The sequence below is a fragment of the Crinia signifera genome, chromosome 1, assembly GCF_055691185.1.
Source record: "Crinia signifera chromosome 1, ASM5569118v1, whole genome shotgun sequence".
Classification (NCBI taxonomy): Eukaryota; Metazoa; Chordata; class Amphibia; order Anura; family Myobatrachidae; genus Crinia; species Crinia signifera.
Genome location: NC_139217.1, coordinates 405,958,172 through 405,986,087, shown reverse-complemented (window position 1 = coordinate 405,986,087; position 27,916 = coordinate 405,958,172). Strand labels below are relative to the sequence as shown.

The window sequence follows — 27,916 nt, the reverse complement described above, 5'->3', positions numbered from 1 at the left end:
ACACTGTAAGCTGCCGGAGCCTGCGTCTAAATATATGACAGGCAGCGGCACGTTTCACATGCAATCGGGCGTTGGGAGCACTCTTGGCTGCCCGCCCAGACCCGCACGCCCCTGGCTGCCCGATGCTGATGTTTTTTCCACCGCCGGGTGCCGGCGAGTCAGCTGAGCTGTGCTTCCCTCTGCCCCTGACTCCCTCCTCCCTGTCCCTGCTGCTGCTGCTGCCGTGAGCTGAAGATACAGCCGCTGGCAGGCAGGGGGAGCACCTCTCAGACTGATGACGTCAGCCTGAGAGGGGAGAGAGACACCGAGGAGCAGCAGCGCTGAGTGTGTCTGACTCCTGGCCAAGCAGCTTTCTAGAGAAGTGAGTGGGCTACTGTGGCTCTGGGGTGACCAGCACTAGTCTGTCACTCCTGTGGGTATGATTCGGGGGGTGGGGGTGTTCTCTGGCTGTTTGTGACAGCTACAGTGTGTGCATTAGGGCATGAGGTACAATGGGGGAAAACATTAAACTGCATGTGCCAGTACTACTGTAGGCTGTGCTGGAGGGGATTCTGTAAATATGTGAAATGCCTGTGACAACTCAGATCCCCCTCCAGGTCAAACCCCATAGGCAGATTCTGAATATGTCTGACATGTCTGCCTATGGGAGGGGAAGGGGGGTGGGGTGCTGTGCTGAATGTGACATGTCTGCCTATGGGGTGGGGTACTGTTTGGAAGCCCCCCTTTTAAAATCCTGCATTTGCCACTGCCACCGCCTGACTCCTCTCGCCGCCCGCACTGCTGAGTGACTCCTCTCTGGGTCATGGTGCCAGAAGGACCTTGCGATTGCCTTCCCTCTGTGAAGCCTGGCAGGGCAGGTCATGACCCCGTCGCTGTGCCCACACATGCGTGCAAGGGGAAGGGCTGGCGGTGGTTTTGAGAGCCGTCCTGGACACAGTCAGGGTCAGGACACCATGCTGAGAGGCACTGTCTGTCCTCTCACAGTCTAACAAAGGTGTGTGTCATTGTAAATAAAGGGGGCAATTATCCAGGGCTAGAACGGTGGGCCACTATAATGTTCATTGTGGCCTTCCCCCTACATGAGGAGAGAGGCACCATCCGTAGTAACACAGACTTGGCAGTGGCACTCACAGAAATAATTAGAATAATTGTCTCATAGGGGTAGATTTCTTAAGCTCGGTGAAGTGATAAACTGTCTGGTTTTTATCACCGGCCAATCAGCTCCTACCTGTGAAGCTACAGGCTTGGGTTGAAAAATGACAGGTAGGAGCTGATTGGCCGGTGATAAAAAACACAGTTTATCACTTCACCGAGCTTAATACATCTACCTATTAGTGTTTAATCATATGCTTAATTCTGTGAGTGTCACTGCCACCTCTGTGTTAATACAGTACATGTACAGTACAGTACAGTGCGCATGTGCAGGGCTTCTGTGCAGGCGCCTTCACCCCCTGCGCAGTCAGCGTGCTTCTCGCACAGGGGCGGTGGGCCATGGGAATGCCCAGCGTTTCATGGGCATCCCCATGCAAACGCTGGCCGTTCCCATGTAAATGCAGCCATGAATGAGTGTGACGCAAATATGTCAGTCTCCATTGATTTCTCCTGCTGCGGGACATGTGAAGGGATGTGTTTCCATAACACATCCCCTCGCATGGTTGCGAGGGGTTCTGGCAGTGGGCGGGGGCATGTATTTGTCGGGGCGGTATGGGGCATTACTCTGGGCATTATGTGTAAGTGTCATTATATGTAAGCAGCATTATTGTGGGCATTATGTGCATTCCTCTAGTCTAGGTAGTATGTGGAAGAAACTGTACTGTGGGCCTTATGTGTACTTTATTACACTGGGCATTATGTGTAAGCAGTATTATTGTGGGCATAATGGGGCAGATGTATTAAGCCTTAACAAGAGATAAATACAAGTGTGATAAGGAGAGATAAACGTCCAGCCAATCAGCTCCTTACTGACTTTTTTCAAACACAGCCTGTAACATGGCAGTTAGGATGTGATTGGCTGGATGGTTATCTCTCCTTATCACCCTTGCATTTATCTCTTGTTAAGGCTTAATACATCTGCCCCAATGTGTAAACAGTATTACTGAACTGACTTTTATTTCCTCCGGTGTCTGCCTAAAAGGGCGGATGGGTGCTGAAGTCATGTGTTCCTATGGTCCAGAGCCATTTCCACCCCTTCCCTTCCCACAATGAACGGCCTAGCCAGTGTGTAAATCGCTGAATCCGTTCGGTGCCAGGGTCTGCACATGCACAAATATGCCCATACGCAGACCCCCAACCATTGGAATGGGGATGAATTCGGACCCCTCCGATCATTAGAGAATCACCCCCTTTGTGTAGGCAGCACTACTATGAGCATTAGGTGTAACTTGTATTACTCCGGAAATTAAGTATAAGCAGCATTACTGTGGGCATTCAATGTAAGACGTATTACTGTGGGCATTATGTGTAAGACGTATTACTGTGGGCATTATGTGTAAGACTTATTACTGTGGGCATTATGTGTAAGACTTATTACTGTGGGCATTATGTGTAAGACTTATTACTGTGGGCATTCAGTGTAAGACTTATTACTGTGGGCATTATGTGTAAGACGTATCACTGTGGGCATTATGTGTAAGACTTATTACTGTGGGCATTATGCGTAAGACTTATTACTGTGGGCATTATGTGTAAGACTTATTACTGTGGGCATTCAGTGTAAGACTTATTACTGTGGGCATTATGTGTAAGACGTATTACTGTGGGCATTATGTGTAAGACGTATTACTGTGGGCATTATGTGTAAGACGTATTACTGTGGGCGTTATGTGTAAGACGTATTACTGTGGGCATTATGTGTAAGACGTATCACTGTGGGCATTCAGTGTAAGACGTATTACTGTGGGCATTCAGTGTAAGACGTATTACTGTGGGCATTCAGTGTAAGACGTATAACTCTGGGCATTCAGTGTAAGACGTATTACTGTGGGCATTCAGTGTAAGACGTATTACTCTGGGCATTCAGTGTAAAAGGCACTACTACTATTAGAATTTTATCATCAATGATTTTTATTGATTATAAAAGTATAAGAATTTTATATAAAGGGCACTACTGTGTGGCATAATGTGTATAAACGGTACAAAGGCCTGAAGTAACATGAATAATGGACTCTACGGTATTTTGTAACGGTAATAAGGGAAACTGATGTGTGGTAGAATGTGAATCAGTGGCACTACATGTGAATAACATTGTGCTACTGTGTGGTGTAATTTTAGAACACATTCCTTGTGAGAACACAGCTACTTTTTTTGTGGCATGTACCTCTAGCGTGTACTCTTTTATAAGGTATGGGAAGGCGCAAATTTAGAGTTTGCAGGGAGGCGCCGAACACCCTAGCACCGGCCCTGGCCATACCTCTAGTGTCTGTAAGATGAGAACAGCGTGGCCAGCGTTACCCGGAAGTGCGGATTCAGGTAGCGCTGGCTCGCTATTTAAAGGTAGAGACTAGATTGAATCATGGAACCCCTTAACAACGAGCAAGTACCCTGTTTCCCACCTGACAAAAAATATCACTCTCCCTGGCAACAGCACTCACCCTATGGAGTGTTACATGCCCCTTCCTCCAGCAATGACATTTAGCACTCCATAGCAACAGCATGTCATCTCCACTAGCAATGAGGATGTAAATTCCCCCATATCAACAAATGAAACCCCTGGCAAGAAGCATGTAACCCCTGGCAATGAGCAATATTTCTCTGATAATGAGCATGTAGGTAAGCAGCAGTTAAATGGTATAATATGTAATAGGCATTATTATGTTTAATGGGCATCACGGTGTTGGCATTATGTGTAATGGGCAGTACGGCGAGTGTCATTATGTTTTATGGGCATTACATTGTTGGTATTATGTGTAATGGGCATTATGGTATTGGCATTATGTGAAATGGGCAATTCGGTGTGTGGCATTATATTTAATTGGCAGTGTGTGGCATTATGTGTAATGGGCATTACGGTGTTGGCATTATGTGTAATGGGCATTACGGTGTGCGGCATTATATTTAATTGACATTACAGTGTGTAGAATTATGTTTAATAGGCATTACGGTGTTGGTATTACGTGTAATGGGCATTACGGTGTGTGGCTTTATTTGTAATAGCCATTATATTGTAAAGTTTTGCACCACGCCATCCGCACTCACTGTCCCCATTTCTGGTGTATGTGTGTGGGGGAAAATGATTGTTTAATCCTTGCTGCATACTTGAAGGGAGAGGGTAGGGTGGTGAAATGATGGCAATGGTGGTGGGCCACTTGCTTGTGTAGCCCCCCAGGCTGAAAGTTGCCAGGCAGCCCCTGGTGGAAGGGCATTCCATAGGATGGGAGCAGCATCTCTTCACTTCACTTATCTCCCTGCATTGCTTGATACATCTCACCTAGACTATTACCAACATGCCGGCCCGATTTCAATGTTTATGCCTTGCCAATGTTAACACAACTGAGAAATAGGTTGACAATCAATAGGTCAAACACTAAACACATGAAAAAGGATCAACATACAAAAGAATGACATGGACAAAGGGTCAACATTGACACAATGTCGACATAAAAAAAAGGTTGATGTGAAAAAAGTTGACATGAATTTTAAAAGAAAATGGTGTATATGTTGACATAGGTCACTGCGCTCACTATGCTTTGGACACAGTTTTATTATGTATTTATTTTATTCTCCCTCTATGCCCATTGGTATGGTCAAAAATAAACAAGTCGGTTTCAAAACAAAAATCTTGAAAACTCATGTCGACCGTTTTTCATATCATATCATATCATTTCCATGTTGACCCTTTTTTGTGTCAACCTTTTGCATGTAGACCATTTGACTGCAGACCTTTTGCTTATCGACCTATCGACTGCATCCCCCGACCAATTATCAGTATACTGCACAAGTGGATGCATTTGCTGAGGACATTGTGGGTATCTCCATTGTTTTTTTGTATGGCTGGTTCACATGCAATCACTTGCAGTCCACAGGCTGAAAATGACAGCTGTGTATGGGAAGGCCAGCAATCCATTTTGGTTAATGTTCTTTCTGTTCCTAAACTGTGCCTGACACACAATTTTTGGGCTGCAACATCTTTTACACTTTTTCTGCCATTACTTCCTTTATTTGCCTTTATTCTAAATTTTTAATCCATGCATTAATGTCAATAAACCTAAGGCCTGATCCAGAGGTGACCCATTGGCGATGCCACGCATTATTGGCCAATGTTTATTTCTACACATTGCGCATAAGTCCCAGCTGTTATCACTCAGAGATGCAGAATGAATATATACGCATACAGAGGCCAGTATTCAATGCTCCCGATTCACCGTTTTTTTTTCTCCTGTGAATCAGGCTGTTTTTACTCTCTGCGGTGAATCTTTTTCACTGAAAATGTGATTCACCCTATTCAATGTTCACTGTTCCCCAAAAGCGAACAGTGAATGTCGGCCAGTTCTCCATTTCATACTCGCTGCAATTTGCTGGTGTATTTCAATGGGGTTTTCACTGGGATTCACCGAAAGTGTATTAAATTCTAGGATGGAGAACTGCTTTCACCATGATTTTTCGGGGCATGCTATTTGGATTCATGTGCTTGCAGCACATGAATATAGATTTAAGTTTAATTTTTTTTTTCACATGATGTAAGCAGGGGGAGCCGCTCATTACATATTCACTGAACTTGATCCAGCTCATTACATATGCATGAGCGGGACCAGCGCAGCCCTCCTTCTCCTCCCTAGTTGCAGGGACCCCCTGCTTCTGGTGGTTGGCATGCAGCAGGGTCTAAGGGTCTAGCTGCGCAGGGTCAGGTCTGGTAGCGCTGGCGGGCAGGGGGTCCTTACGGTGATATATGTTGATACGGTGATCAAATAAATATATGATTTATTTGTCAGAAATACCTAGGCTATGTACAATTGGCCTGTGATAAGTAAAGAAGGATACATATTGATGAGCTGGTATGTCCAAATTGTGCGTGATTGTGAGATCAATCAATGTATTGGCGAGTGTAGTAGGTGTTTCAAGTGGGCAAAGCGAGAGCCCATATTTTCATAAACGGAAGACGCAGACAAATGAGACACTCTTCCACCATGGTGAGCTGTGTCAGATGAGTCGGTTTCGGCGCATGGTTGACAATTTCTTTTGTCACAATGATTGCATACACGCACCGCATGCCAGAACCTCCACATTAGTTCTGTACTCTGTTTCGCCAAACACTGTAGTTAATACGCAAATGTGATCGGTGGTGCACTTGCACAGTTCTCCCTTGTGCCAGAGGATGATCACAGACACCACACAAAGGAATTGTTTAGAAATATTTTGGCGTGTTTGTCTGCGCCAGAGTAGCGCGACGACGCTGCTGGTTACTTTAGTAACAGCATTGCAGAGCCTGTGTCGGGGTCCACTGTGACTAAGGTTGGGTCATGAGTGGTCTCGTCAGCGTCGTCTTGATTTTGCAAATACATATCCAACATCCTCGGTTGTTTTGGTGGCCCTCCCGAGGGACCAGCTGCGGAGAAGCGGCATGCATGCATCTTTATGCTAGTATTTCGAGCCCCATAGCTTTTTTCCTGGTAATCCGGTTCTCTTCATTTTTTCTTCTCTCTATACCTGCGGCTCCGCTATGCCGAAGTTAATGGTGGTTGTCGGTTTTGTGGAGGATTTTGACTTGCACTTCTTGCTCTTCATTCATGGCATGGCGCTGTTTCACGAGTTCAAAGTGCAGATGCTTCTGAAATTTTCTGTATTGATCAATAGTTGTTGCATTAAAGGGAGGGCCCTTTTAAGCCCTTTCAAATTAACTAACCCTCTCGTCCGTGGCACTTGTATTTTCGGAGCAAAGGCGAGTGAAAGAATCAAAGTGCTGCAAATTGTGCTGAAATTTGTCTGTAATGCAATGACGCACCACCTGAAACGATAAGGCGAACAATATAGAACAATGTAGTTTTAATGTGCAGGCAACCTTGCTCTGTCGATCGGTACACATGCACAGTCATGATTACATGCATGAGTGACGGGTTGAGGATCGGTACATGTTTTCGTGACAGGGAGAGCAGCCTGCATTACCCCCTGAGCAAGCGAGAAAGACATGTAGGGCCTTATTCAGATCTGCGTGCATTCGCACGCAGTTCCGATGTTGCCCATCTGCGCATGCGCAGACGGGTATCTGCGCATGTGCAGGCATATGGTGCGTGCACCCACGGCAACCTTTCGGGTCGCCGAGTGCACGCACCCATGGCAGCGAGGGGGGGGCGGAGATGGGCGGGGAGCGCCGGGCTGCTCCATTACCATATGGGAATGCCCAGCGTTCCATGGGCGTTCCCATGAGAACGCTGGGCGTTCTCATGGAAATGAGGCAGTGACTCGGGTGTGGGGGGCGGGTGGCTGACATCACCGGATGTCAGCTGCCGGGCCGTATCCACGCCAGCGTGCACGCATATATATGCAACTGAAAAGTCACTTATATATGCATGCACGCTGAACATCATTCGATGGTCGGTGACCATCGAATGATGTGGACGGACACCCCAGCAAAGCGAATGGATGGTTATGCAAAACATCCATTCGCTGCAGTGTGGGCGAAGCCGCACTTTGCCGGGCGGGGTTTGGTGGACTCGCAAGGCTGCGAATTCGCAGCCTTGTGAATCAACCTGAATAACCCCCGTAATCTGTGTCAAAATCACAGCGTTCAGCAAATATTGAGTAAATCCATTCACTCACCATCTAATGATTTTCCCAGTGTGTGCAGTCTGTGGGTAACCTACTCTGCCCGTGCGATAGAAGCAGGCTGATCAAGGCCAAAGCTGATTTCGTACACCCTCCCTGAAAAACCCTAAATTTTCTTGACACTCCCAGAAAACAGCAGGTTTTCCACCCACAAACACCGGCTTCTTGTGAATCAACTTGCAGAAGGCTTGCAATCAGAAAAGAGGTTGGATTTTGTAGCTGAATGGCCTCACGCATGCGCGCTACGATCCGTACGTGTGCCCTGTTGATCGATAATCGGCCACTGTGTGAATTTGCAGGGCTGCAATCAGGTCTGGATAACCCCCAGAGAACTTACGCCTGCCAAAAGGGATGGTGCAAGAGGTACTTGTTTCCTATCTGGGCGCCCAGGTTTTCAACGTACGGCACCGTAATGAAATCGGATCGCATCGCATCGGATTCGGTACTCGATGATGTACGATGGCATACGATGCTATCCGATCCGATTTCATTTTAAATCGGATCGCATCGCATGCGGTGACGCGATCAACCCCGATTTTTACATTGGAATCAATGTTAAATGGTCCCTGAGACCCGATTTTACATTGATTTCAATGTAATAACCCCGCAAACCCACGATTTGTATAGGAACCCCCCCCCTGATGGTTTAAAATGCGCCTCCATTGTTAACGCCACCCCAGTATTGACGTCAACCCGAAGCGTGGCGAGCACAGCAAGCCCCGCGAGGGGCGGCGGTACGCGTCCTCCGACTTTTTCATAACCCCACTATCCACGTCGGCGTGGAGTTGAGAATAGAATAGTGTGGCGAGTGCAGCGAGCCACCGAGCCCGAAGCGTGGCGAGCGCAGCGAGCCCCGCGAGGGGACGCGGATACCTGTGAAGCCCGTGAGGGGACACAGATACCTGTGAAGTATCCGCGTCCCCTCGCGGGGCGCGCTGCGCTCGCCACACTATTCTATTCTCAACTCCACGCCGACGTGGATAGTGGGGGTATGAAAAAGTCGGAGGACGCGTACCGCCGCCGCTCGCCACGCTTCGGGTTGACGTCGATACTGGGGTGGCGTTAACAATGGAGGCGCATTTTAAACCATCAGGGGGGGTTTCCTATATATCCTATGGGCCAACCATAAAAGCGGGAACGAAATCGGATCGCATCGCATCGTTCAATATCGTGTATGTGCATTTGTGGTATCCGATGCGATCTGATTTTTATACGGAGAATAGCATGGTGCGCAATTAACGTAGCGGGCGCCCAGATAGGAAACAAGTACCGTGCAAGATTTAATGGTGCGCACTTAGACAGATTTGCGCCACTGCCAATAATAGTCTCAATATAAAGATCATTGGCATTAGCACAAATATGCAGTTGCAGCTGTGGCCATGTCTGACTAAGGTCAACAGGGTTGGAAGGTCAACACAAGCATTCGGTTGTTGACATTAGATTTTCATGTATTTTGTCCTGAATGGCGACATAGTCGACGTGTACAACATCTCGGAACATGGCTAGCTGCACTCGCCATGCTTCAGGCACAGTTGTATTCTCCCTCCATGCACTAGTGGGTGGTGGGGCATGAACAGTGGCGTAACTATTGCTCCGCAGCCCCCTGCGGTGGCGGGGAGGCACAGAGAAAGTGTGGGCGCCGGGGGTCTGCGGGGCTATAGTTACCCGCTGCTGTCTGGCCTCCCATCACAGTCCCGTCTCTCCCAGCACCATCTCCTGCTGCTATAATGAAAACTGACTCTTAGAAAATGGCTGACCCCATACTGCAGTCGGAAAACTGTCTGCAGTATGGGGGCAGCCATTTTCTAAGAGTCAGTTTTCATTATAGCAGCAGGAGCCGGCGCCGGGAGAGACGGGACCGTGACCGCAGATGCGACCGGGCAGGTACGGGCATGGGGGGGGGGGCCGAGGGGAGGGGGGGGGCAAGAAGGGGTGCTGAAAAATTTGTGTCGGGGGGCGCAAATTAGGTAGTTACGCCACTGCGCATGAAATACCGACTGTCGGCACATGTCGCTCTACAAAAATGTGAAAAACTCATGTCAACCTTTTGACTTTCTACCTTCCCATTGTTGACCTTATGTTTGTGTTTAAAATGGAGATACCGTGCTTATGATTATGATTCTAAAATCATTAGCGCGGTATCTCCATTTACTGTTAAATTTAGTATTTTCGACCCAAACCAGTGTACACCTTTTGGGGGATCCAGGGGAGGGATATTTGGTGTGTGTACACTAACGCGCCACAAGATCTGCTGCTAACATTATTGTATCTCTCCATAATAAAATGTACACATCCTATAAATATCATCTTCTTAGTTGTTTATTAGCGCCCATTAATTCCACTAGTTATAGTGGTTTTCCCCTCTAATATTTATGTTGATCTTCTAACCTTGTCGACTTTAGCCATGTCAACTTATTTCAAGTGTCCACCTAAACCATGTTGACCTAATATTGTCAGACCTAATGACCGTGTCCCGTATATAATACTTATGGGACATCTGCTAATGGAGGCCTGTTGGCTGTTACCATACTGTACCTCCTCTATACATAATCACAATGTGGATTCACATGGGGCTAGTTATTTTCAAGCAGTCTTTAGTATGTAGAGTTAAAGTATTTCTACTATTGGTTTATAAACCAAGGTATCTACACTATCTGCCATATGTGGCTGCCAATAAATATCCACGTACAAGATATATGTGGTGGTGATAATGGCTTATTGCTGGAAAGGAGAAAAGGAGATTATTTGTATAACAGTGCTAGACTAGTCATGTACTATGCAGAATGATGTACCATAGTATGCTGTCTAATACATATATACATTCTGTAAAAGGATATTATTGATGCAGATCGAGTTCAGCATTCTGCATAATCAGTTCCTGATGATTCAGGATCCAGCCACCAAACAGTACAGATTGTGCACCCTATACAGTGCGTGCAGTGGGGTGAGGCACAGCCTTTCCTGTCATACGAACGTATATGCTGAAGTTTTAAATTTATAAAGTATGTCAAAAATACAAAGAATATATATAAAAATCTTATCTTTATTAATAATTTTTATAGTCAAAACCCTGGAGTAAAAAGTCTATGGCAGGTGAGGCAGTGCCTCACCTGGCTACTTTTTCTGCACACCTCTTACTAAAACCAAGGGAATCTCCAGCAGTGTATACTGCTGCACTTGTGTATAATGCCCACATGTACCCCATGGCTCATAATTTGTGTGCAAATCTGGCTCTGGTAATTACCAGGGACTCCTCAGCCATTTACCTCACTGCACGTCCCTGACCCTATACTTACATTAATGGATTGTCAGGTTAATTGTATGGTGTCTCAATGTCTGATATTTATACACATAAACCTGGGGAATGTCTTATCTTATTTCTTGTATCTAAATGCAGATAAAGAATTGATTAGAATGTGTAATCTATTCACCAAGATATGGAATAAGCACACCAATAATTGTACAAAGTTCTTTATAAACCATTTTAAAATCATACATAGCTATAAGTAACTCATACCCTTTTTCCACTTGCAAGCCAGGTCGCACCCCAGGATTTTGTACCCGGGTACGACCCGGCTTGCGAACCCATTTACACTGGCGCCCCAACTTGGCATAAAGCCGGGTGGGTGATGTGATCTGTAGGCGGGGCCGAGGCGGCGCTGGGAAATGAGATTGTCTCCCAGCGTCAGCTCTGTAGTGTAGTGAACGGGACCTGGGTCTCATAGACCTGGGTTACCCGTTCCACTGCCCCTGCTCACAGGTCCAACCAGGTAACTGGAAAACAAGATATGTGATGTGATCCTTGTAGCGCTCAAATGTAATAAAAAATGAAAATAGTTATGTGTTTTTTTGCTCTGTACGGCCAAGATGTGGAGGGTGTCACATCAGGTATCTCACAGGCAATTCATACATAAAAAACAAATAAGCAAAAACATATACAGTGTAGTATGTTCTCAAAAGTTCATATTGGGGCTATCTTCCCAAGGATAATAACAATGAAGTCTTCCTTTATGCGATAGTGGTACTATTCTTTAGAGGTTCACCTTCTGTGTAAGTAATGAGGAACGGTGCTTACAATAAGCTTACATTCATATAGATGGTAAAAAAAACATATCAAATCTTTCAAATGCTCACTTGTATGCTTACATTAGCCTTGCAGTGGATCCTCATATAGTGGTTTCTTTTCAATGAAGTGACGTCCAGGCAGATATTAAAAATTTGTAGAATTTATTAAAAAGGTAAATAGGTACTTGTTTCCTAGCACGGCGCCACCGATTATAATTGTAAGCCATCGGGTCGTAAAAATCGGGTAGATCGCAACGCATGCGACCGACCCGATTTTTACATTGGAACCAACGTAAAATGGTCCCTGAGACCCGATATAGGGCCTTATTGTGTTCGGTGCGGTCCGTTCCGAATTCTTTCGGAGTGCGCTTTTTAGCCATCTGCGCATGCGTAGGCAACGCAATGCGCATGTGCCATGCATGGTCTCCATACTCCTTCTCACTAATACCATCCACAAATGTGCACCGCATTGACTTGGGAAATATGGGCGTCATTCGGACCTACACAAGGGCGTGGTTTCAAAGTGGGAAAAACTGGGCGTAAATATGGGCGTACACAAGGGAGTGCACGAACTCTGGGTGGCGTGCATTCGGACAGCACACCGACTGCAAACGAACCAACATGCATGAAATATGCGGTCTTCATAAGCAAGTTTCACTTTGCGGAGACCACTTGGTCATGTGCTAGGCATTCGGTTCGCCCAATTAGTACGGCCGTACCTGAAGCACTCTCAGCTGAACACAATACAATCCACTCCTCTACTCATTAGTCATTAATTACACTCTTTTCATTGCTTCAATTGGAAGCATTGCTGCCTAAAAGGACCATTACTCAATACACAAATATAAGCTGAAAACACCACTGCATGTTTGCTATTTTACCCACATTTACACTGCAAGCAATGCTCAGAAATTGGTACCAATAATATAATTTTACATGTCACTTTCACATTCAGCAATAACAGCACACATTTGGGGGTAAAAATAACATTTATTAAATTGGTGGAAAACATATGAATTTTATAGCATGCTATTTGGCACATGACAAAAAAGAAAGGTAACATACAAATAATCATAAAACAAAACAAACATGTATAAAATTGTTGCCATTTCATACATAGCCACAGCAGAATCATTAGGAACACATCAGGTGGCTTCACAACAAAAGTATATGACCAACACTTCAAGAACAGCAGACCGTAATGGTAGCAGAAAGAGGGCAACAGGGGAACCAACCAAAACATTCCAACCGAAGGCACCACAAATTAGTGTACCCTTTGCACGGGATTGGGTTGCACACATGGGTTGCACACAGGAAAATGAAAGATTTGGGACGACATAAGGGTGGAGATTAATGCGGAGGCCACTTCACTTTCGTGACCGTTTGGCCCTGGTAGGGGCCTTGCCACGTGCAGCAGCTCCTCGGCCACGGCCACGTTGTGATGGTGGGTCAGGTGGAGCAGATTATGTGGAAGGGGTGGATGGTCTTCCCCTTCTGCCAGCAGGGAGGGCTGGTGTTGGGAATGCACCAGAAACGGCTGACAATAGGGCCCTATTGGTGTTAAGTAGCTCCGCCACAAGCTCATTATGGCGGAGGAGGAGGTCATTTTGGCGCACGGCTTGATCTGCCAACACCTGCAGGCTGCCAGCTATGGCCTGCTGGCTCCCAGCTATTGCCTGCTGGGTGCTGACAATAGCCTGCATGACCTCCTCGGTCCTAATCAGCCGCTCTGATGCTAACTCTCCCTGCTGGTGAATGTGGGTAAGCATCTGCAACCACCTGTCCACATCCTGTGTGGCTGTTGGCTGCTGCTGCACATGGCTGCCACTGGTGGCAGGTGGCACTGTATCCTCCGCCTCATCCTTAAGAAGATCGCTACCGCACGTTGGAGATGATGCTGAAAGAGAAACTTACAATTAAAACACATTCCTTTAAAATTAATACAAAGTAGTTATGCCATGCTAAGTAATTACCTTCAAGTACAGCCGCAAATACTTCCACTGGGGCCTCACTGTCCATGTTGCTCACCCCCCGGACCTCCTCAATAGCAATGCAATCTGTGGCCAACTCCTCCAGGGGGGTGAGCTTCAGTCGGCCTGTGGTGTGGCTGTGGTTCCAAAGTGCGGTCATTTTCTTCTTGAGGTTGGATTTGAAGTCATGCCACCTGCAACCAAAGTGTATATATTATTACATGTCACCCACGACATTTGAATTAGCATTCCTTGTTATCTGCAACAGTTTTTTAAGTCTGCTTCATTCAACATAACTGACATTAGTTTAAAGTTTTAAATAATCACCTTGAACATACATTCACACTCACCGTATAATATATATAGAATAAGTGACATGGCAATCATGTCTGTTGCTCCTAGCAACGTGACCTGCCATTTAACAATTGCATCTAGCTTCCAATACACACATTACTGGTATTGCTGAACTCTCATTTCAAACACTTGAACTTGCCTTTTCTTCACCTGCTCTGCCTCACAAACTTGTGGAGCCACCGCATTAATCTCCCCAGTTATGTCCTCCCAAATCTTCCATTTCATTGTGGGTGTCAACCTCAGCTGTGTGAACTCGATCAAATCCCGTGCACGGGGTAAAAGAATTTCCAGTTCCTCCGGTTGGAATGCCTTGTTTTTGGCGGTTGGTTCCTCTGTTGGCCTCTTCCGGCCACGCCCATGCCCACGGCTACCTGTTGCTGTACTTGAAGTGCTGGCCAGGCTACTCTCTTGTGAAGCCACCTGCTGTGTTCCCAATGATTCTGCTGAGGCAGAAGATGGCCCAGCTGAAGATGGCCCTGCTGAAGATGGCCCAGCTGAAGAGGCCTGCACCTCCCAATGCCTGGTTTCTGGTCAGGTGAACATTGGAGGTGATAGAGTCCAGCTGAGCTAGGAGGAGCTGATGCTCCTGTTCTCCCTCTGATTGTGACCCAGACATGTTTGCAGCACACTCCATTTTGTGTTGCACACCTATATACATATACTAAATAATGCGAAGTGCAACTCAGCGATGCCAAGCTATAGCAAGCGTTGTTTGGCGGTGCAATGTTTTCGCCGCATACACACTGTTCATGTAAAAATGATCAATAAAGTTAATACCAAATAACAATCTTACCAACCACTTACAGTACATGATTGTTTGTGATGCGCCACTGCTAACATGGCCACCTACCAAAGAGCTGCACCGTTCAGCACAGCTGAGCTGAGTGCCCTGGTCTCTGTCATGGAGACCAGGCTGGGGCGTGCGGGGCCCTTTATCAGTAACCGCGATAAGCGCCGGGCGTATCTTGCTGCCCGGCGCAGAATATCTACGCCGACGCCATCCAGACCTTCTGCAGCGTCTAAGGAGGCAGATAGCAAGATGTGAGTTTTTATGCAAACATGACATATTTACCAGTTAATGATTTAAGTAAATTATTTATGTAAATGTGGTTAAATGGCTGTTAATGAGTTGAAAATGGCATACACTATATGTGTGTTACTTCCTCTTTGACATGCTGTCATGTGGATATAATATGTCATTGTTTTTTTTTATTACGATTCATAAAATAATGACCCTTAATTGACACTCAGCCTTCTACTTTTTTTAACAGCACGTGACCGAGCAAGGCAGGCCCGGGAGGAGGAGGAGCAGGCCCAGGAGGAGGAGGAGCAGGGCCTTGAAGAGGCTGCCCAGGAGGAGGAGGAGCAGGGCCTTGAAGAGGCTGCCCAGGCCCAGGAGGAGGAGGAGCAGGCCCGGGAGGAGGCTGACCAGGGCCAGGAGGAGGAGGAGGCATGTGAGGTGCCGCAGATGGAGGAGGCCTGGGCCTATGTCATGGAGGAGTCCCCTCAGGAGGTGGAGGTCCTGGAAAGTGGTAGGTATACATAATGCATCATTGACTTTTTTGACTACTGTTTATTATGTCGCAATGCTGAATTATTTGTGATTAACTATTGTAAAAAGTATGAAAACTAAGTGGGTAACAACAGTCACACTTAGGGGTTAAGGCCCCCATACATTAGGCCGACTTGTCCGAAGGACAAGTCGGACCTAATCTACTGACAACTCCCCTGGGGGGGGGGTCACATACGATTTGGCACTTGATGTGCCAGGTTTTGCATGTGATAAATCGCATGCGATTTATCACATGCAGTCCCCCCGGGGAGCTGCTGTCAGCGGGAGCCGGGAGCTGAGCAGGGCATGGGGGCTGCAAGCAGGCAGCGGACGCAGCCTGTAGTACCTGCGGTGGAGGGAGCCAGATGCCGAGCGGGGGACTGCAAGCAGGGAGCCAGGCAGGGGAGGCAGTGAGCGCACTGGTCCAGGCGGTGAACTCTGCGAGGGGACCAGAGAGCAGAGACCGGGTAGCATAGGGGAAGCCGGGCAGCAGCGGGCGGACATAGAAATTAATTAACAGTTAGTGATTAGCTGAGAGCTCTCTGTCAGAGAGCTCTCAGCCAATTACTGGCTGTCCATTTATTTCTATGTGCCCGGTTTCCCCTACGCTACCTCTGATCCCCTTGCGGCGTTCACTGCCTGGAACTGGAAGTATCTATTTGCGGCATTCTCCCCCCCGCCCAGGAAAATGCGCCCACTGCCTCTCTAGCTCGGCTCCCTGCTTACAGTCCCCCGCTCGGCTCCCTCCACCGCACGTACTATACGCTGCGTCCCCTGCCTGCCTTGGGCTGCACATAAGATTTAACAAATCTTATGTGCAGCCCGTCCGACCTCCCGTATCCGACCCGATTCGCACGGGACCGAGCATCGGGTCGGATGGGATGTCTGCACATGCGATTTGGCCCGATTTCACGGCCCGATTCCTCCGAATCGGGTCAAATCGGGCCCAAATCGCATAGTGTATGGCGGCCTTTAGATAGGGTGACCAAATCATCACTATCATCCAGAACAAATCTTAATTACACAGGTTCTGGGGATGGCTTTCACCTCGATTTAAAATGCCACAGAACCTGTGTAGTTAATCTGTATCCCGGATTAAAGTGATGAGTGGGTTAGTGCTGCAGCTTCACCTAACTGGCAATATGACAATGATTAATGGAGCAGCAAAGCCATCCGTTATTGCACAAGTTTACTGTGCATTATTGAGAGCTGACTAAGTCCTATGCCACGTTGCAGCAGAGAACATAGCCTGATAGGTTTTTGATGAGTTGAGATTGGTGGAGCTCATTACATGCTTCTCAGGTCCAAGGACAAAAGCTGCAGCAGCTTAGTCATGGGTGGGTTTGGATTCAGAGGGAACACTATGACTGTGAGGTTAGAGTAGTACGCCGAGATACAGGGAGGAAATAGCCTCCATAGTAAGGGCAGAGAGAATAGAAGCCCATTGGAGGAAATAAACATGTGAGTCTCAGCAAGCGAAATGAGTGGCTGAGACATACCAATAAATATGACACGCAGGAGACACTCGGCTTGTGGCTCTGAGGAAGCTTAGTTTGTGAAACACGTATCAGCCTTAAGCTGGCTACAAATGTTGCTAAATCATATTGAAATGTTTAATTAATGAAACAATGTTGCTGTGAGTTGTATCTGTAGTTCCTGAAGCCCTAGAAAAGGGAAAATCAGTGGAAAGGTGTTGCAAGATATGTAATACTAGATAAGGAAGTCAGTGTGTGATATCTAAAATCTGTCAGAATTCATACAGACAGACATCATCTATTAACACCGCCTAGGCTGACCTAAATTAGCAATATTCTAAAACGCTAATTATAAAAAATCTATCCATATTGATCTAAAATAAGGAAGTCAGCGTGTGATGTACAAAACCTGTCTGAAACTTACACAGACTGGTATTATTTATGAATATCGCCTAAGCTGACCCAAATCAGCAGTGTTCCAAACGCTGATTATAAAAGACCTGTCTGAATTTTACACAGTCAGGCACTCTCTACCGACACCATCCAATCTAAATTAATATATCAGTACTACCTTAATCAGGGCCGGCGCCACCACTAGGCAGGTCTAGGCATTTGCCTAGGGCGCCGGCCACTGGAGGGCGGTAGTGAGCTGGCAAGCTCTACCACTGCATCAGCCGAGGAGCAGGACAGAGATCCGGAGGAAGGAGCAGGAGCAGGTGTTCGGTAAGTGATTTTTCCCTCCCTCTCCCCCCCCCAGCAGCACAGCGGCCACATCGCGCACCACTTCTCCCCCCCCACCGGCGGCTGGTAAGCCACATCGCGGACACACCTTCCGCCCTGCCCGGCAGACACACTGCGCACGCCCCCCCGGGTAGCCACACCGTGAGAACCCCCCCCCGGCGGCCGGACACGTCAAGCACCCCCCCCCCCCTCTCCAGCAGTTGAGCGCCAGGGCACCCCTCCCTCCTGGGGCGCTTTGGTGCCTAGCACCGGCCCTGACCTTAATGCTGACGTTAGAGACAGAATGCCAGAATGTCAAGTTACAGGAATTTCTAAAACCTGCAAATAAAGATTCTTGTCATTTAACTTAAGCCAGAAACCTATCAGTACCTGACATCATTGAATGTTAAAAATCCACCATTATATATTAACCCTGTTTTGGCTGACCAGATATAAGCGAAATCTCAAACGCTTAAAAGTGTAAAAATTTAAATATCAGAGCCAGCCAAAACAACTAAAGGGCTAAACGGAACATTGGATAAAGACCATTAAATATATATCCAGAGGGGAATTATAACCCTCAGAACACTATAATGGATATAAACACACAATAAGGAGTTATCCTAAATAGAGTGCACTGTTTCAAATATAACATCTATTAGATGGTAATAACCACCTAAGACATAAAGGAATAAAGGGACACGAGGAAACCAGTAATTGTTTATTGAGCATTCCATATCCCCAGTGTCGGATTATACCCAATGCAAGGTGACCTATATGTGGGGCAAAATACAAAGTGTACAACCAGACGGCAATAAAGTACACATAGCCACACAATAGGTAAAATACCATCTAGAAGATATTAGGTGCTGACTTAGAGAAGAACATCATAGGCTCTTTGAAAGTGGGAATTAAAACCCCCAGAGAAGGATATTGACAACATTCCCTTCTCTGACTTAGGAATTCAATTCCAAAAGAACGTTATCAGAACCAACTCACAGCATCCTTTGTAGCCAGTTTTAGGGGAACTTTTTATCCCTATAAAATCACTTTTTCTCTCTTTTTGTGCTAAACGCACGTCACATATGTATGTTGCATGTTGGTATGTCTAAAGTCTTTTTAATTCTATGAATATTTCACAAACCCCAGAAGGAGATCACCCTGTGAGATCATATATATAAACAATCTGCACAGGAAGCTGGTCTCGCTTCTTTTTAGTTTTGAATGATAAATAAAAGCTAAGTTTTTTAGAGTATTTTGTCTTTCTTTGGTGTGCATCCACAGTGCAATTCTTTTCTCTTTTTGCCCCTGATATATATATCACACACATGCATACCTGCAGTTAACCATTGAGCAGTGACATGAAGGATTATATTTATGCAGAAATGTGAAAAGTTATAGTGGATGTAGCTTTATACAGGTTGAGTATCCGGTATCCGGACATCCCTTATCCGAATTATTCCAAAAACCGTGGTTTTTGGAATCATTCGAATTTTTTTTTTTTTTTAACCCCCTAACCCTCTTTTCATACTTACCAAGTCCCCGGGCGTCCACAGCAGGCCTCCGGCATCTTCTCCAGGGTCTCCAGCGGTCCCAGGAATGCATTGCGCGAGTGTGCGCGCGCGCCGGTGACGTCACCGGTGCGCGCGCACACTCGCGCAATGCATTCCTGGGACCGCTGGAGACCAGGAGAAGATGCCAGAGGCCTGCTGTGGACGCCCGGGGACTGCGCGGACGTCGAGGGACGCCCGGGGACCATCAGGGGACAGGTAAGTATGGCTGCAAAAAAATATTCCAAAAACCGGAAAATTCCCCTATCCGAAATGCTCGCGGTCCCGAGCATTTCGGATAGGGGATACTCAACCTGTAGTACATTGGTGAGTGGTAAGCCATGACAAGTCTGAATGAGGCTCAAGTGTTGGTGTGCTTTGGAAACATACATTGACAATGGTATAAGTAACATATTGTATAGTGTAAACCACTGTGTGTACAGATGGAGCAGCTCTCATCCTGGCAGGGGATGGCGCTGGCGTCGCCAGCCGCCATCCCCCTCCAGTGCCATGGCGGTGGCGAAAAGGGGACGCGCGCGCACGAGAGGCGCACGCATCCCCTTCCGACGGCGCTTCCATCCGATCCCCCGGGTCCCCGCCGGCTTGCCGGCGGTAACCCGGGGTCCCCGCCGCATGCCCGCACCCCCCCCTAACCCCCCTAACCCTGTCCGTCTCCCTGAGGCGGAGACGGACAGGGTTTCCGTCGCGCTGGCGACGGAGACTGAGACGCACGTGCGCCTGAGACGCACGCGCGTCTCAGTATATTCGCTGGCGAGGCTGCTGGCAGGTCGCCAGAGGGGACGTCCTGGCGACCCGCCAGCAAGGATGAGACCTACTCCATCTGTATGTTACCATCATAGTATTTATTTTCATTTGTGAAACTGAAGCCTATGTAAATTTGTGTATGTATGATTTATAATGCTGTAGGTAGTTTGTATTGAATTTTTTCATTACAATGTAAAATGTCTACCTTATTATTATTATTAAAGTTTTACCCCCCTTTAACATGCCCACAGATGACCAGAGGCAACATAATGAAGGTGTCCGCGGTTCCCTCCGGCGGATGAGGGAGCACTTTCAGCTTCTGCAAGCAGATCTGCAGGACCTCACCGACCTGTATCTCGACGTACTGGTCACGTGATCGGCGTGTGATGTCACGCTTCGGTCACGTGGTGTCTTTTGGCCAATCGCGGCATGTTTTTGCCGCAACCCGGAAGTTCAGGATTTATGTCGATCGCCCCGTACTCTGAATATGTTATAGTGTTCGATTTTAATTTTCTGAAAAACACCACTCTCCTGTCCCAGCAATACTGACAGGCAGCTGCAATATCAAATGAACACCACACCATGGCATAGCAAAATAAAATAAAGATAGAACTGCCACAAAAAAGAATTAAACGTACTGAAAACAGACAGCCGTTTAAAGTATACAGATTCCAGGGTCCAACCAGAATAGGAATAAGACATAATAACAATCTGGAAAGGATATCCAGGTTCCGGGGACTGGAATACCCAAAATAAGCATAACTTCATAAATAACAAATAACAGAGAACAAACCTCTGTCGGGACAAGCCCAGAAAAACACTCGATACCCAAGAAGGGGGCGCCCCAACCACCATGCTCATAAAGGATATGAAACCTCAAAACTAAATGATGAAAATTAAAATCGAACACTATAACATATACAGAGTTCGGGGCGATCGACATAAATCCTGAACTTCCGGGTTGCGGCAAAAACATGCCGCGATTGGCCAAAAGACACCACGTGACCGAAGCGTGACATCACACGCCAATCACGTGACCAGTACGCCAAGATACAGGGCGGAAATAGCCTCCATAGTAAGGGCAGAGAGAATAGAAGCCCATTGGAGGAAATAAACATGTGAGTCTCAGCAAGCGAAATGATTGGCTGAGACATACCAATAAATATGACACGCAGGAGACACTCGGCTTGTGGCTCTGAGGAAGCTTAGTTTGTGAAACACGTGTCAGCCTTAAGCTGGCTACAAATGTTGCTAAATCATATTTAAATGTTTAATTAATGAAACAATGTTGCTGTGAGTTGTATCTGTAGTTCCTGAAGCCCTAGAAAAGGGAAAATCAGTGGAAAGGTGTTGCAAGATATGTAATACTAGATAAGGAAGTCAGTGTGTGATATCTAAAATCTGTCAGAATTCATACAGACAGACATCATCTATTAACACCGCCTAGGCTGACCTAAATTAGCAATATTCTAAAACACTAATTATAAAAAATCTATCCATATTGATCTAAAATAAGGAAGTCAGCGTGTGATGTACAAAACCTGTCTGAAACTTACACAGACAGGTATTATTTATGAATATCGCCTAAGCTGACCCAAATCAGCAGTGTTCCAAACGCTGATTATAAAAGATCTGTCTGAATTTTACACAGTCAGGCACTCTCTACCGACACCATCCAATCTGACTTGATATATCAGTACTACCTTAATCAGGGTCGGCGCCACCACTAGGCAGGTCTAGGCATTTGCCTAGGGCGCCGGCCACTGGAGGGCGGTAGTGAGCTGGCAAGCTCTACCACTGCATCAGCAGAGGAGCAGGACAGAGATCCGGAGGAAGGAGCCGGAGCAGGTGTTCGGTAAGTGATTTCTCCCTTCCTGCGCGATGTGGCAGCACAGCGGCCACATCGCGCACCACTTCTCCCCCCCCCCACCGGCGGCTGGTAAGCCACATCGCGGACACACCTTCCGCCCTGCCCGGCAGACACACTGCGCACGCCCCCCCCCCGGGTAGCCACACCGTGAGAACCCCCCCCCGGCGGCCGGACACGTCAAGCACCCCCCCCCCCGCACTCCAGCAGTTGAGCGCCAGGGCACCCCTCCCTCCTGGGGCGCTTTGGTGCCTAGCACCGGCCCTGACCTTAATGCTGACGTTAGAGACAGAATGCCAGAATGTCAAGTTACAGGAATTTCTAAAACCTGCTAATAAAGATTCTTGTAATTTAACTTCAGCCAGAAACCTATCAGTACCTGACATCATTGAATGTTAAAAATCCACCATTATATATTAACCCTGTTTTGGCTGACCAGATATAAGCGAAATCTCAAACGCTTAAAAGTGTAAAAATGTAAATATCCGAGCCAGCCAAAACAACTAAAGGGCTAAACGGAACATTGGATAAAGACCATTAAATATATATCCAGAGGGGAATTATAACCCTCAGAACACTATAATGGATATAAGCACACAATAAGGAGTTATCCTAAATAAAGTGCACTGTTTCAAATATAACATCTATTAGATGGTAATAACCACCTAAGACATAAAGGAATAAAGGGACACGAGGAAACCAGTAATTGTTTATTGAGCATTCCATATCCCCAGTGTCGGATTATACCCAATGCAAGGTGACCTATATGTGGGGCAAAATACAAAGTGTACAACCAGACGGCAATAAAGTACACATAGCCAAACAATAGGTAAAATACCATCTAGAAGATATTAGGTGCTGACTTACAGAAGAACATCATAGGCTCTTTGAAAGTGGGAATTAAAACCCCCAGAGAAGGATATTGACAACATTCCCTTCTCTGACTTAGGAATTAAATTCCAAAAGAACGTTATCAGAACCAACTCACAGCATCCTTTGTAGCCAGTTTTAGGGGAACTTTTTATCCCTATAAAATCACTTTTTCTCTCTTTTTGTGCTAAACGCACGTCACATATGTATGTTGCATGTTGGTATGTCTAAAGTCTTTTTATTTCTATGAATATTTCACAAACCCCAGAAGGAGATCACCCTGTGAGATCATATATATATACAATCTGCACAGGAAGCTGGTCTCGCTTCTTTTTAGTTTTGAATGATAAATAAAAGCTAAGTTTTTTAGAGTATTTTGTCTTTCTTTGGTGTGCATCCACAGTGCAATTCTTTTCTCTTTTTGCCCCTGATATATATATCACACACATGCATACCTGCAGTTAACCATTGAGCAGTGACATGAAGGATTATATTTATGCAGAAATGTGAAAAGTTATAGTGGATGTAGCTTTATAGTACATTGGTGAGTGGTAAGCCATGACAAGTCTGAATGAGGCTCAAGTGTTGGTGTGCTTTGGAAACATACATTGACAATGGTATAAGTAACATATTGTATAGTGTAAACCACTGTGTGTACAGATGGAGCAGCTCTCATCCTGGCAGGGAATGGCGCTGGCGTCGCCAGCCGCCATCCCCCTCCAGCGCCATGGCGGTGGCGAAAAGGGGACACGCGCGCACGAGAGGCGCACGCATCCCCTTCCGACGGCGCTTTTATCCGTTCCCCCGGGTCCCCGCCGGCTTGCCGGCGGTAACCCGGGGTCCCCGCCGCCTGCCCGCACCCCCCCTAACCCCCCCTAACCCTGTCCGTCTCCCTGAGGCGGAGATGGACAGGGTTTCTGTCGCGCTGGCGACGGAGACTGAGACGCATGTGCGCGTGAGACGCACGCGCGTCTCAGTATATTCGCTGGCGAGGCTGCTGGCAGGTCGCCAGAGGGGACGTCCTGGCGACCCGCCAGCAAGGATGAGACCTACTTCATCTGTATGTCACCATCATAGTATTTATTTTCATTTGTGAAACTGAAGCCTATGTAAATTTGTATATGTATGATTTATAATGCTGTAGGTAGTTTGTATTGAATTTTTTCATCACAATGTAAAATGTCTACCTTATTATTATTAAAGTTTTACCCCCCTTTAACATGCCCACAGATGACCAGAGGCAACATAATGAAGGTGTCCGCGGTTCCCTCCGGCGGATGAGGGAGCACTTTCAGCTTCTGCAAGCAGATCTGCAGGACCTCACCGACCTGTATCTCAGCGTACTGGTCACGTGATCGGCATGTGATGTCACGCTTCGGTCACGTGGTGTCTTCAGGCCAATCGCGGCATGTTTTTGCCGCAACCCGGAAGTTCAGGATTATGTCGATCGCCCCGAACTCTGAATATGTTATAGTGTTCGATTTTAATTTTCTGAAAAACACCACTCTCCTGTCCCAGCAATACTGACAGGCAGCTGCAATATCAAATTAACACCACACCATGGCATAGCAAAATAAAATAAAGATAGAACTGCCACAAAAAAGAATTAAACGTACTGAAAACAGACAGCCGTTTAAAGTATACAGATTCCAGGGTCCAACAGAATAGGAATAAGACATAATAACAATCTGGAAAGGATATCCAGGTTCCGGGGACTGGAATACCCAAAATAAGCATAACTTCATAAATAACAAATAACAGAGAACAAACCTCTGTCGGGACAAGCCCAGAAAAACACCCGATACCCAAGAAGGGGGCGCCCCAACCACCATGCTCATAAAGTATATGAAACCTCAAAACTAAATGATGAAAATTAAAATCGAATACTATAACATATACAGAGTTCGGGGCGATCGACATAAATCCTGAACTTCCGGGTTGCGGCAAAAACATGCCGCGATTGGCCAAAAGACACCACGTGACCGAAGCGTGACATCACACGCCGATCACGTGACCAGTACGCCGAGATACAGGGCGGAAATAGCCTCCATAGTAAGGGCAGAGAGAATAGAAGCCCATTGGAGGAAATAAACATGTGAGTCTCAGCAAGCGAAATGATTGGCTGAGACATACCAATAAATATGACACGCAGGAGACACTCGGCTTGTGGCTCTGAGGAAGCTTAGTTAGTGAAACACGTGTCAGCCTTAAGCTGGCTACAAATGTTGCTAAATCATATTGAAATGTTTAATTAATGAAACAATGTTGCTGTGAGTTGTATCTGTAGTTCCTGAAGCCCTAGAAAAGGGAAAATCAGTGGAAAGGTGTTGCAAGATATGTAATACTAGATAAGGAAGTCAGTGTGTGATATCTAAAATCTGTCAGAATTTATACAGACAGACATCATCTATTAACACCGCCTAGGCTGACCTAAATTAGCAATATTCTAAAACACTAATTATAAAAAATCTATCCATATTGATCTAAAATAAGGAAGTCAGCTGGTGATGTACAAAACCTGTCTGAAACTTACACAGACAGGTATTATTTATGAATATCGCCTAAGCTAACCCAAATCAGCAGTGTTCCAAACGCTGATTATAAAAGACCTGTCTGAATTTTACACAGTCAGGCACTCTCTACCGACACCATCCAATCTGACTTAATATATCAGTACTACCTTAATTCTGACGTTAGAGACAGAATGCCAGAATGTCAAGTTACAGGAATTTCTAAAACCTGCTAATAAAGATTCTTGTCATTTAACTTCAGCCAGAAACCTATCAATACCTGACATCATTGAATGTTAAAAATCCACCATTCTATATTAACCCTGTTTTGGCTGACCAGATATAAGCGAAATCTCAAACACTTAAAAGTGTAAAAATTTAAATATCAGAGCCAGCCAAAACAACTAAAGGGCTAAACGGAACATTGGATAAAGACCATTAAATATATATCCAGAGGGGAATTATAACCCTCAGAACACTATAATGGATATAAGCACAAAATAAGTAATTATCCTAAATAGAGTGCACTGTTTCAAATATAACATCTATTAGATGGTAATAACCACCTAAGACATAAAGGAATAAAGGGACACGAGGAGACCAGTAATTGTTTATTGAGCATTCCATATCCCCAGTGTCGGATTATACCCAATGCAAGGTGACCTATATGTGGGGCAAAATACAAAGGGTACAACCAGACGGCAATAAAGTACACATAGCCACACAATAGGTAAAATACCATCTAGAAGATATTAGGTGCTGACTTACAGAAGAACATTATAGGCTCTTTGAAAGTGGGAATTAAAACCCCCAGAGAAGGATATTTACAACATTCCCTTCTCTGACTTAGGAATTAAATTCCAAAAGAACGTTATCAGAACCAACTCACAGCATCCTTTGTAGCCGGTTTTAGGGGAACTTTTTATCCCTATAAAATCACTTTTTCTCTCTTTTTGTGCTAAACGCACGTCACATATGTATGTTGCATGTTGGTATGTCTAAAGTCTTTTTAATTCTATGAATATTTCACAAACCCCAGAAGGAGATCACCCTGTGAGATCATATATATATAAACAATCTGCACAGGAAGCTGGTCTCGCTTCTTTTTAGTTTTGAATGATAAATAAAAGCTAAGTTTTTTAGAGTATTTTGTCTTTCTTTGGTGTGCATCCACAGTGCAATTCTTTTCTCTTTTTGCCCCTGATATATATCACACACATACATACCTGCAGTTAACCATTGAGCTGTGACATGAAGGATTATATTAATGCAGAAATGTGAAAAGTTATAGTGGATGTAGCTTTATAGTACATTGGTGAGTGGTAAGCCATGACAAGTCTGAATGAGGCTCAAGTGTTGGTGTGCTTTGGAAACATACATTGACAATGGTATAAGTAACATATTGTATAGTGTAAACCACTGTGTGTATGTCACCATCATAGTATTTATTTTCATTTGTGAAACTGAACCTATGTCAATTTGTGTGTGTATGATTTATAATGCTGTAGGTAGTTTGTATTGAATTTTTTCATCACAATGTAAAATGTCTACCTTATTATTATTAAAGTTTTACCCCCCTTTAACATGCCCACAGATGACCAGAGGCAACATAATGAAGGTGTCCGCGGGGCCCTCCGGCGGATGAGGGAGCACTTTCAGCTTCTGCAAGCAGATCTGCAGGACCTCACCGACCTGTTCCTGTGAAATTATTTTTTTCTTGGTTAATAATAAAAAGTTCATACCAGTTAGAAGTTGTCTGTGTGTTTTTTTTTTAGTTTTACAGTGTATGTGTCAATAGTTTAATATATTTATAATGTGCAAAAGGTATATACTGTATATAGATGTGTGTTATTGTAGTGTGCACATCCATGCAAGACACAAATGTAATATAATTGTAGTCCAAATAACATTAAGCAAAAAACATAATACACACACACACTATGTTTATAACTGATGGTACGTTTGCTTTAGTATGTGTTAGTAATAATTAGCACATTGAAGAATTTTGCATTTGACGTGCAATTATATAATATGCATACATAAAACATAGGTAAAGGGGTAACAATGAATGAATAGCACTTCACATGATGTAAGGGTTAATGTAAAGTGGTAGTAATGTGTTTAAGTATCAATTAGGATTTAATTGATTACAATTACAAACAATCCATTTTTTATGAGGTTGGCTAATTGCATAAGTGTGTCATGTGGCAGATGTATGAGTTCAGATAACAGTCGTGAGTTTTGCAGAAATACCCCGCATCGGTGCGTACGGGCAGCTTCCCGTCCGTTTTGACGCTGTAAGACCGTGCAGAATCTTTGTGTTCCCACTGCACACACACGGTTTGGATGTAGTCCGAAAACACACACTCTTCTTAGAGAGTGAGTCAGTCCGAATGCGGACGATCTGTGGGCGTTTGTTCTTACAATGTCCGCACAGCGTGGCGTTCGGTCAGCTCCGAA

General features: G+C 45.6%; 1 long non-coding RNA gene across 2 annotated transcripts; it reads left to right on the top strand.

The window, feature by feature from the left end:
• Positions 1-227: 227 nt before the first annotated feature.
• LOC146031409 (uncharacterized) lies at positions 228-27,153 on the top strand. 2 transcript variants are annotated; one of them, XR_014456887.1, is made up of 3 exons: positions 228-361; positions 15,419-15,679; positions 27,051-27,153. It is a non-coding gene; the product is annotated as an uncharacterized LOC146031409 (long non-coding RNA). The 2 variants fall into 2 exon arrangements; XR_014456881.1 differs by lacking the exon at positions 27,051-27,153 and adding an exon at positions 20,461-20,562.
• Positions 27,154-27,916: the final 763 nt, after the last annotated feature.